This window comes from Rhincodon typus, chromosome 6 (assembly GCF_021869965.1).
Source record: "Rhincodon typus isolate 14 chromosome 6, sRhiTyp1.1, whole genome shotgun sequence".
Classification (NCBI taxonomy): domain Eukaryota; kingdom Metazoa; phylum Chordata; class Chondrichthyes; order Orectolobiformes; family Rhincodontidae; genus Rhincodon; species Rhincodon typus.
Window position 1 is genome coordinate 87,617,422 of NC_063337.1, and position 9,436 is coordinate 87,626,857.

The following is a 9,436-nucleotide window of genomic DNA, read 5'->3' on the forward strand; positions in this document are numbered from 1 at the left end:
ATGATACGGCGACCCTCAGAATCTCCAGCATCTGCAGTTCCTACTATCTCTGTTTTATCCTGTTTCTTTTTTATCTGGTTTGTAGCATTTATAATGAGACTGGGTCTTTACATTGATACAGCGGTAACTAGAGGATAAGTCTTTGACTACAAACTTCCGAGAACACCAACACTGAAGCCCAGGTCATGTTACATCTCACTGGAACCTCCAGTAGCATTGAAATAAGTTTTATAAACTTTTTCCCTCATGTCTCCTTCAAAAGGGTAAACACGAAATATGTCTACAGTTTGGGACATAATCTGTTAGTGGTTGACAGCCTCTCATTATCTTTGTAGTCTGTATTGGTTTGATTCTTCTCTCTCGTGCTCCCCCTGCCCCACCCCACTTTTGAAGTGTTGGTTGAAAGCACCTTTGCAACTGTGGGTGCGACATTCTATGTGTGTCCCTGTATATCCACTTAATTTAGATCCATAACTACCTTTTGGCTGCATTTGCCCTTTTTTAAAAAAGTCATTACAAGTTAAAAATGTCTACCGTATTTCAGGGTTCTAACCCATGGTTATGACAATCTGCATGATGCCTAGAAAAAGACTGTCCATCATTTCAAAATTATAGCTTAAGTTTCAGCATGTGGATCTTGAACAACATAGAACTGTTAGAAGTATTGGTTTCACAGAATTTTCATGTACATATGAGGCATTCAGGATCATTTGAATTCTAATGTGATAATTATGACCCATTATATACCAAAAGCGCTGCAAATCCAATTCAATTTGTGCATTAGTGATAATAATCATAGGTTTGCAAAGTAGTGACATAGAATCTTAAATCCTTTAAAGATGTCTAGGAAAATCCATCAGGTTATCAGATTTCAATTCTTAAATCACATGTCAGTATCCTTTTTCGTACTTTCTGATCAGATGGGATGTCATTTCTGTTGGAAGACAGATTTGTTTAAAGTCTTCTGCTGTAATACTCTTATCTCTGTAGTTTCTTCTGAGACCTACACATTAATGCCTCTTGTCCATCAATAATTTCCTTTACTTGTTTTCTTTTGTTATGGACCACACCAAACCGTCTCAAAATGTATTAAGATAGCCTCAACCCTAGCTTTTTCCTACTTTAAAGGTAAGTGTAAGCTGTTGCCTTCCAGATGCAGTTTGACTGGTCAAACTACCACATTTGAAGCAAAACACACTTTATTCATACACTATAGTTAAATACAACAAAACAAAAAAATGGCTTAGCTGTAACTCTATTCGAAAACACATCCTTGGCAAAAGGCAAATTCGGAACAACAGATCGTCTCACATGCAACTCCAGCAACAGGAAGAGAACGTCCAGCTTTTAGCTGTAACCGAGAGAGGAAAAAAACAGGTTCCACATCTTTAAGACCCAAGTAGCAACTCTGACTGAAAAACTAAAAAAAAACTAAACATCCTGGTCCTGTGGGAGTTTGCTGTACCCATTCAGGCTGTTTCTATTGTTCCTAGTTTAAAAAGAAACACCAAGGCCCCAAATGCTGTTTACTTTATTGGTTCCAGATAGACAGCTCAGTGCCTCTGTCTGAAATCTTCTCTTCAAAAGGCCCAGAACAAAATATATTTCTTAAAGCCATGGTATCATCATACTGTGGTTATATCAACCATCAGCTACCTGGGCCGTAACTTTGGTGTTCCATCCTTAGATCCCTCCCATCTTTCCTCTCCTCTAACCCTAATTTATATCACTCTAGAACTTAGCTGTTTGGCCACTTCTGACATAAGCCACATCTGATGTCTTCCTGTGAAGAACCTTTACTGTGTGAAAGATGCTGTATAAAGTCAAGTTGTTGTATTCTTTGTCCACATTCCCAATCTGAAGAAAGATGTTCTGGCAATATTTTTTACATTTCTAGGGCCCAAAATTAGTTTGTGTTTGCAAGGGATCACTTGCAAAATCTTAAGAAAAGACACAACTACTGCTCAAAACTTTTTAAATTGTTTTAGTTTTACTAATTCACATTTTTAAATTCCAAAAATGGAATTGCAATGTTTCAAACACAGTTAATTTGTACTAGAGTCCAGCAAATGCCATGTGTGACAGAAAGTAGAAATCCTCCCAGATTTTGTGACCCACATGTTTATTGCTAATGTGATTTCTGACACTATTTCCATGCGAAAGGGTGAGGGGAGCAGAGGAACTAAAGTGATCAATGTCACATCAACAGTTCTCAATGAACAGATCAGTTCAAGTAAAAGGTAGAAGGAGGGGTCCAAGTGAAGGGAACTGATTTAACTGATCTCAGCACTCCAAATGCCAGAAAGCAAAATGATCTGATCAATGTCAATGTTCTGATCAGATTTGTAGCTTTGGGAAAGATGTTTCTCATTTGAAACTAAAACTAAGGGACAGCTATAGAAGAGATTTATAATAAGTTTTCAAGAGAATTTTTTTTTTACCCAGCAAGTAGTTAGGATGCTAAACTTCCTAGGATTTAAACAGAACCAGTTGGGTACATGAGGGAGACATGTTAATAAGGTAAAGTAATAAAGTATAGTTAGAGGCTCACGTGGAGCAAAAAAAATTGGACAAAATGACCTATTCCCGGACTGTAAAACATTGAAAATTTCTTGGCCCAGATTCTGCAATTTCAACAGCATCAAATACTGTTGTTGCACTTCAGGACTCTTTCCAAGTCTTGACCCAGAGACATTGGCGGTTGCCAAGAAATTTATACAACTGGTAATCTGCCTAGCCTGGTCCCATCTGAAAGTGTGCTGGACCCTGACCTCAGTACTAGAGATTTTAGCTTTTGCGGAGCAATATCTAAGCTGGTATTTTATCATTAAATCCTGATGTAGATCCATGACTAAAATCTCCTAATACCTCCATGCATCCCACCAACCACCCCAGCATCTGTCTACTCCACTTCCCCACCCTAATCTCCCCAGCTACTGACTCCCTCACCCAATTGTCCAAACCCCTGACCCAACCTTTAAAAGCTTACTGGAACATGGTAGCTGCTGACATCAAAAGTGGGCATGGCCTCTCTGCATTTACCCTTTGTGAATGACTATACCGAGGGAATATCCAGGTGCAAGGATGGAGAAATATAGAGCCATAATCATCTTTGTAGCCAGCAGCGATATCAACACCACCACTGATCAGAGTCTGGGTTCATAACATTGCAACATAACGCTGCAGTGATGCACATGGTTTTCTGGTCACATTACTGTGACTGGTTTGCGGTCTGTAAATTGGCTGGTGTGTTTACAACATTGTAACTGTAGCCATCGTTCAAAGTAGTTCATTAGCTACAAAGTTTTTTGTGATGTCCAATGTCTGTAAAAGATGCTGTACAAATATAAGCCTTGTTTTTTCTCATTTGTATCACAGCAGAAGTTGCAGCAGCTAAGCCTCAGGCTGTGCATTTTGGGAGAATTTCAGTGAGTGTTCTCACCTTCTATGAAGCTTGTCACATGAATCATTATGCAGTGTGAGGGTACATTTAACTTTTTGGCAATATATTTTTCCTGTCATGCATTCAAATGATATGAGGAAGCACATACTCCCAAGAAAAGAAAATGCTCATTTCTACTGTTCTCAGATCACACAAGTATTTTAAAATGAGCCCTGTGGCAGTTAAATCTTTGGAGATGCAATCAAAGGAATGAATACTGCATTTTTACTGATAGCACCCTATAGTGAGTGAATGATTGAACTTGTCATTTGTTTAGAAGAAAAATGACATTGGTACATTTGATTTTAAAATATTTAAATTTGATTAACTATAAAAGATCAGGAACGTCAGCTTGGAGTGTTAAATTGTCGCTCAGCTCTGTTGAGCTGACTCTGCAGACTTAAATCGCTCTGCCCTTTACTTATCCTGTTTTACGAGTCCTAAGAGAAATTCAAATGCCCACCTCCTGCTCCGCAGCACCTCATCTACCTGGGGCATAGATAAGAGCCTAGAATGAATCACAGAGCTTATTAAACATTTAATAAGCAATAAGGAACCATCAGCTACTGAACTCACTTTGTGAACTACAAGGCTGCTGCAGGCAATGTGTTGAAATCTCCATCTGGCTACAAATTCAGGTCTTCGCTCAACATCCAGCAATGGTACAGGAAAATGCTGAAAAGGAACCAAGATTTTAAGAGATGCCCGACAGGGAGCATCTGTATGACCAGCACTTAGCCGTATAACGCACTGACAAGAGCATCATGAAAAGAGCATGAAAAACACCTGCCACTTTCAAAGCTGCTCCCTAAGAGAATATGACTTTCCTTTTGCAGAGACTCAAATTCTAGTTTGCTCTTTGCATTTCCAGCCCTTCAAATTGTTTTCAGACTTTAAAATTTAATCAAGGGATCGCTTAATGGAAATAGAGGAAGAGGGACATCAGAAATACATTTGACAAAGGGTAACAAATTTCTATTTAATTATTTACAATTGCCCTCTATAGCTGCTTACAGACAGTAAAGTAGTCAGGCTGTAAAGCTTCAAATACATCTGGAAGGACAAGGACATCTATTTGTCCTCGTGCTGTGCAAATGGTTTTCAAGATTACATCTTGTTGATCTTGATGAAATTACCAGTGTAGGATCTGATGCATTGTGCTGGGAATTTATGAGCATGGGTCACTATCAAGTCTAATATTTTTATTCAGTGTTTTGCATGCACGTCTAGACAGCACTTAATTCTAGTCATTTCATAACCCCCAAAATTTCATCAAACAGCTTCATTTTACTCTAAGGCATAGAATTTTGCTTTTAGGAGCTCAGTTAATAACAGGTTTCATTCTACTGGTCTGGACAATTAAGGAGAAATAAAATGGAACCGACAGATATGAATGTCCAAAATTTCAAAAGAAATTGATGAGTAAGTGAATCATTTTGTTTTTAAAACAAAGCTGCTAACAGTGTGTTTGTTTCTGTCACAAAATTGATCGTAAGATATCATGCTGTTGACACCATTCTTTCAGCAATTTTTGTTGGGAAAAGTTAATTTCTTTGAGAAGGTTTCAGTTCAAAGCGCAAATGTACTGAACAAAATAAGGACAAAATTAATATTGCAGTTGATTTCTTCTTTTGGATGAATCTGTTTGCTACAATGTAAATTGAGGCATCTAATGTCTTGGTGTGCTCACGTACATTGAATTACATGACATATGTGCAAGATAAATTATTCTGGCAGAATATCGATATGATTGAGTCCAGGATCCTCAGTGACCAACATAACGCAAAGGACTGATGTTTGGAAAGGAAATGCTGTAAATTTAAACTCACAATGAGCTCAAACCAGAATGATAAGGCGATAAGGATTTTCTTTTTAAGTTCTAACACTTGATTCTACTTTCCTCTATCTGAACATAGTAACACATCTGCAGCAATGGATTTTCCTCACTATGTCTCTGTTGCTCCCCCATTGATCTATTTCAAGCCATCTCCTATTTCTCATCTGCATGCTTCCCTTGTTGACTTCATGTGCAGACATGGCATTAAAGGCTTAGAGATATATGTTGGGGCTGCTATTAGCTGGCTATGAAATTGTTACAGTACTTCTGGCATCAGCCCTTTAAATCCATTTCCATTTTAAAGGAGCTCTTGGCATCTGTACCAATTTCTACATGTCATTATTGACATTCAGTGTAAATTAAGGGTGAAATGCGGTCTAAAAAAGAGACTTGCATTTATTTTTACCTCTTATTAAAGGATGTCCCAAAGTGCTTTATAGATACTTAAGTGTTGTCACTTGTTGCAGTAGGAAATGCAACAGCCAATTTGCACACAAGCTTCCACAATCAGCTTTCATAATGCTGAAGTGTAAATACACTGGGAAAAGCTCCCCTCTCTTCTTGAAGTAATGTCATGGATTTTTAATGCCTACCTGAAAGACCAAATGGGTGCTCAATTCACAACTGATAATGTCACATTCCGAAATCACGCTAGAGTTTGGCACTCCAGTCAAAAAAGGGCTGCTATCTACTGATCTACCACAAAAATTCAAAGGTTTGATTCTATAGTGATAAATTGAGTAAATATAGTGGCGGAACTGACCATTCAGCCTTGTGAACCAATTCTGTCATTCTATCGTGGCTAATCTTGCTTAAACTCCATTTATACATGTCTGCTCCAGGCTCCTTCAGAACGAAAAAGTCCTGACAAGAACAAAAAGCTATCAAAATGGACATGATATGTACAGAAATTGCTCAATATGGCAAGATGTTTCATCTATGATGGATAGATTCCATCTGAATTGTTCTTGGCAAATTGGCTGAGAGTTGTTTCACATTGGTTATTGTTGGAGAAGCCACATATGGAGGTAGAGGTGCTGATCCTTCATTCCAAATGTGATTACTTTTTGACAATTTTCCAAATCTATGTATTTCTATATACCTACAGCACACTGCAGTCCCAAATGCCATCTTTGCGATTGGCTACAAATATGGGTAAAGGGTGAAAGGACAATTGTTGTAAAGATTAAAAACCATGCTTTCAATCTCTGCTGCTAAATAACTCCAGAACAAATCATGTTAGGAATGTTTTGCTTTTCCTGTCAGTAATCTCCTTCACTTCTGCTCCATCAAGAGATTAAATATGATTGCATCACTTTGCAGCTTTGAGTGCTAACAAGAATATTACTTGTGACTCAATTAGTTCCTGCTGTAAAATTCCATGATGACATTTTGCAGAGTATTTTTGACATTTTGCAGAATATTTCTCACATTTTGCAGGTTTAGAAGAAGCAGTTCATTTGGAGTGCGCTGATGGGGCCTTTACTACATAATGCTGAGCACAGAGAATACTGTGTACTAGCTATGGATAACAAGGAACTAATCTCACTCCAAGGTTCACATTGTCATAGGAAACAAGAGCAAAGCTCAGAAACCTGAATGGTGAGATTAGATTGCTGTCAGTAATTCATTGTTGAATCTATGGCATTTTTAAAAGATGTGTTGTGCATTTTTCAATTTCTTTTGACAGCAGCCATTTTCATTGAAATTGTGGAATAATGCCAAATGACATATGACCTCCCCAACTAATGCACTGTGGAAAGGTTTCCAGGATATCAGGTTACGGCAAATACCAGACTATATCTTGACACCTTACAGTCTGTGGTATAGAATGTAACAGGATATGAAATAGATGCTACTTTGATGACACCCACCGAACCAGAGGAACCTAAATCAAAAGAGATATTCTATTGGTTCGTTATGCCTAATATGATCTTACTTCGAATTATGCCTTCTCCACTCAAAAATGCAAAGGTCCCTTCTTCAACAATTGCCTGTATTACACCCTCCATGCTTCTAGGGCCTGCTATTTAATCGCAATTAGGTTTAGATTAGCTTTGGAAGTCTTGTGGAGCAGAGGCCAGCATCTCTATTCTCTGAGCAAGGTAGAGTCCCACTCCAGGACTGGATGGCAATGTACAGGAGGTACGTTTGTGTTATAGCTAAGCAAATTGATTTGCCAATCTGTAAAGTTTTCTGGTACACCTGTAACAAGACTGAGAAAATCTCATGTTCAGCCAGAATTGTATGGCAACTAGATAGCACTATAACCTCCCCATGCTCAAAGATTCCATACACCATTTTTTGCTGTGTGCTTCGTTTCAAGCTTCCTCTCTTCAAAGATCTACCAGAAGAGAGATTTAGTTATGAGGATATTCATGCTACAGTTTAGAGCTGGCAGTTTGTTCATTCACTGGTAAGAAGTAGCATTGATTAAATACAAGACATGGGGAAATTTAAAGTTCAGCTCGAACAATGTGCAAAACACTTTTCATCCATATCAGTCCAGAACCAGATCAGCCATTAAGCCCTACATCTGAGTTTTTTTAAAACATAATTAAAACAGAACTGTATGCTGAAGATCTAAAATAAAAACAAAAAAAATGCTGCAGAAACTCAGCAGGTCTGGCAGCATCTGTGGAGAAAAAGAAGAGTTAATGTTTCAAATCCAGTGACCCTTTTCAGTTCTGAACTGCCAGACCTGCTGAGTTTCTCCAGCAATTTCCATTTTTGCTTTTTAAGATGATTATTAGGTTCACACTGTATTTAGATCAGCTGAACAGGTCATTTCACTGAACAGATCTACACTGGTTTTTATATTCCACATGTCTGTTCTCACTTTAATTCAGTGTAACTTGTCTGCATTTCCATGAGGTATATGAGGATGAGAGAAATTAATGCTATTGGATGGAGAAAAATTAATGTTATGGGATAGAGTGAAATTATTTCCTTTGAAGAGTTGACCAAAGGGATTAACATTTTAATTAGAGGCAGCTTCTAATATGAAGGAGCACATTTTCACAAAAAGGTTTCTTGAAATCTAGAAATGCCAAGAGAATCTATTGAGAATGTTATAAGGTAGGAAGTGATATTGATTTTAAAAGCTCAAAAGATTTTGAGACAAGGGTACTAAGGGTCAAAGTAGATAAACAAATTTGATAATGAAATCAGCCATGATCTAACTGAATTGGTGAACACAATCAAAAGGCTGAAAAGTTTACTCACTCACATTTGTATGACCTTTTATGTTCTGGGCTGTTTAATAAGCTAAAGTGTTTGTGGCTATGGTCAATGTAAATATCTGTCTTAAGCCTCATGGTCTCCAACATATAGATTGTGATTGAATGGTCAATCGCTTACTGTGTGATGGTCAATCTCACTGTTTTCCCAACTTCCCTTGCTGCACACACCTCAATTGTCATTGGTTAGCTCAGTCGACTGGACAGCTGGTTTGCAATGCAGAGTGATATCAAAAGCACAATCTAAGATTACCATGAATTTCTCAACTTCTCCCCTCACCTGAAATGTGGCAACCCTCAGGTTAAACTACCACCAGTCATCTCTCTCTCTCTCTCTAATCAGAGAAAAAGATGATGGTGACATTATCTTTACCTTTTTACATTACTTCTGTTTCTGGAAGCCACACAGCTCGAGAAAAATGCATGTCCTTAATAGGCTTTGCCAATTTGTCTCATCATGTTTCAGTTTGGTCCAGATGGGCTATCATTGCTGACAATGCAAACAAGTGAAGAAGAAATATACTGGCTTCAGGCATCAGCTGTCAGACTGTTCGAGAAACATAGAGGCTATTCAGCCCACCATGCTCATACAACAACGTGCAAGAATGACTCAGCTAGTCCTGTTCTTCTGCTAGTTCTCTGTAAATCTGCAGTTCTTTTTTTTCAGCTGTTTATCTAATTGTATATGCAGAATGAAGCAAAATTCCAGAGGATGCTGTAACACCCCACATCCAATATTCGAGCAACACCAGCCAAGCAGGGACCCTGGAAACAAACTGTGACCACTGACATCACCTCCTGTGTCTCCAGATTTGAAAGCAGCCAGCAATGTTCTGGATATTCCAGAGTCACAGATCCAGAGGTCTACCTGCAACATGACCTTTGGTAATCGCATCAATAATTACAAGGTAAAGCAAT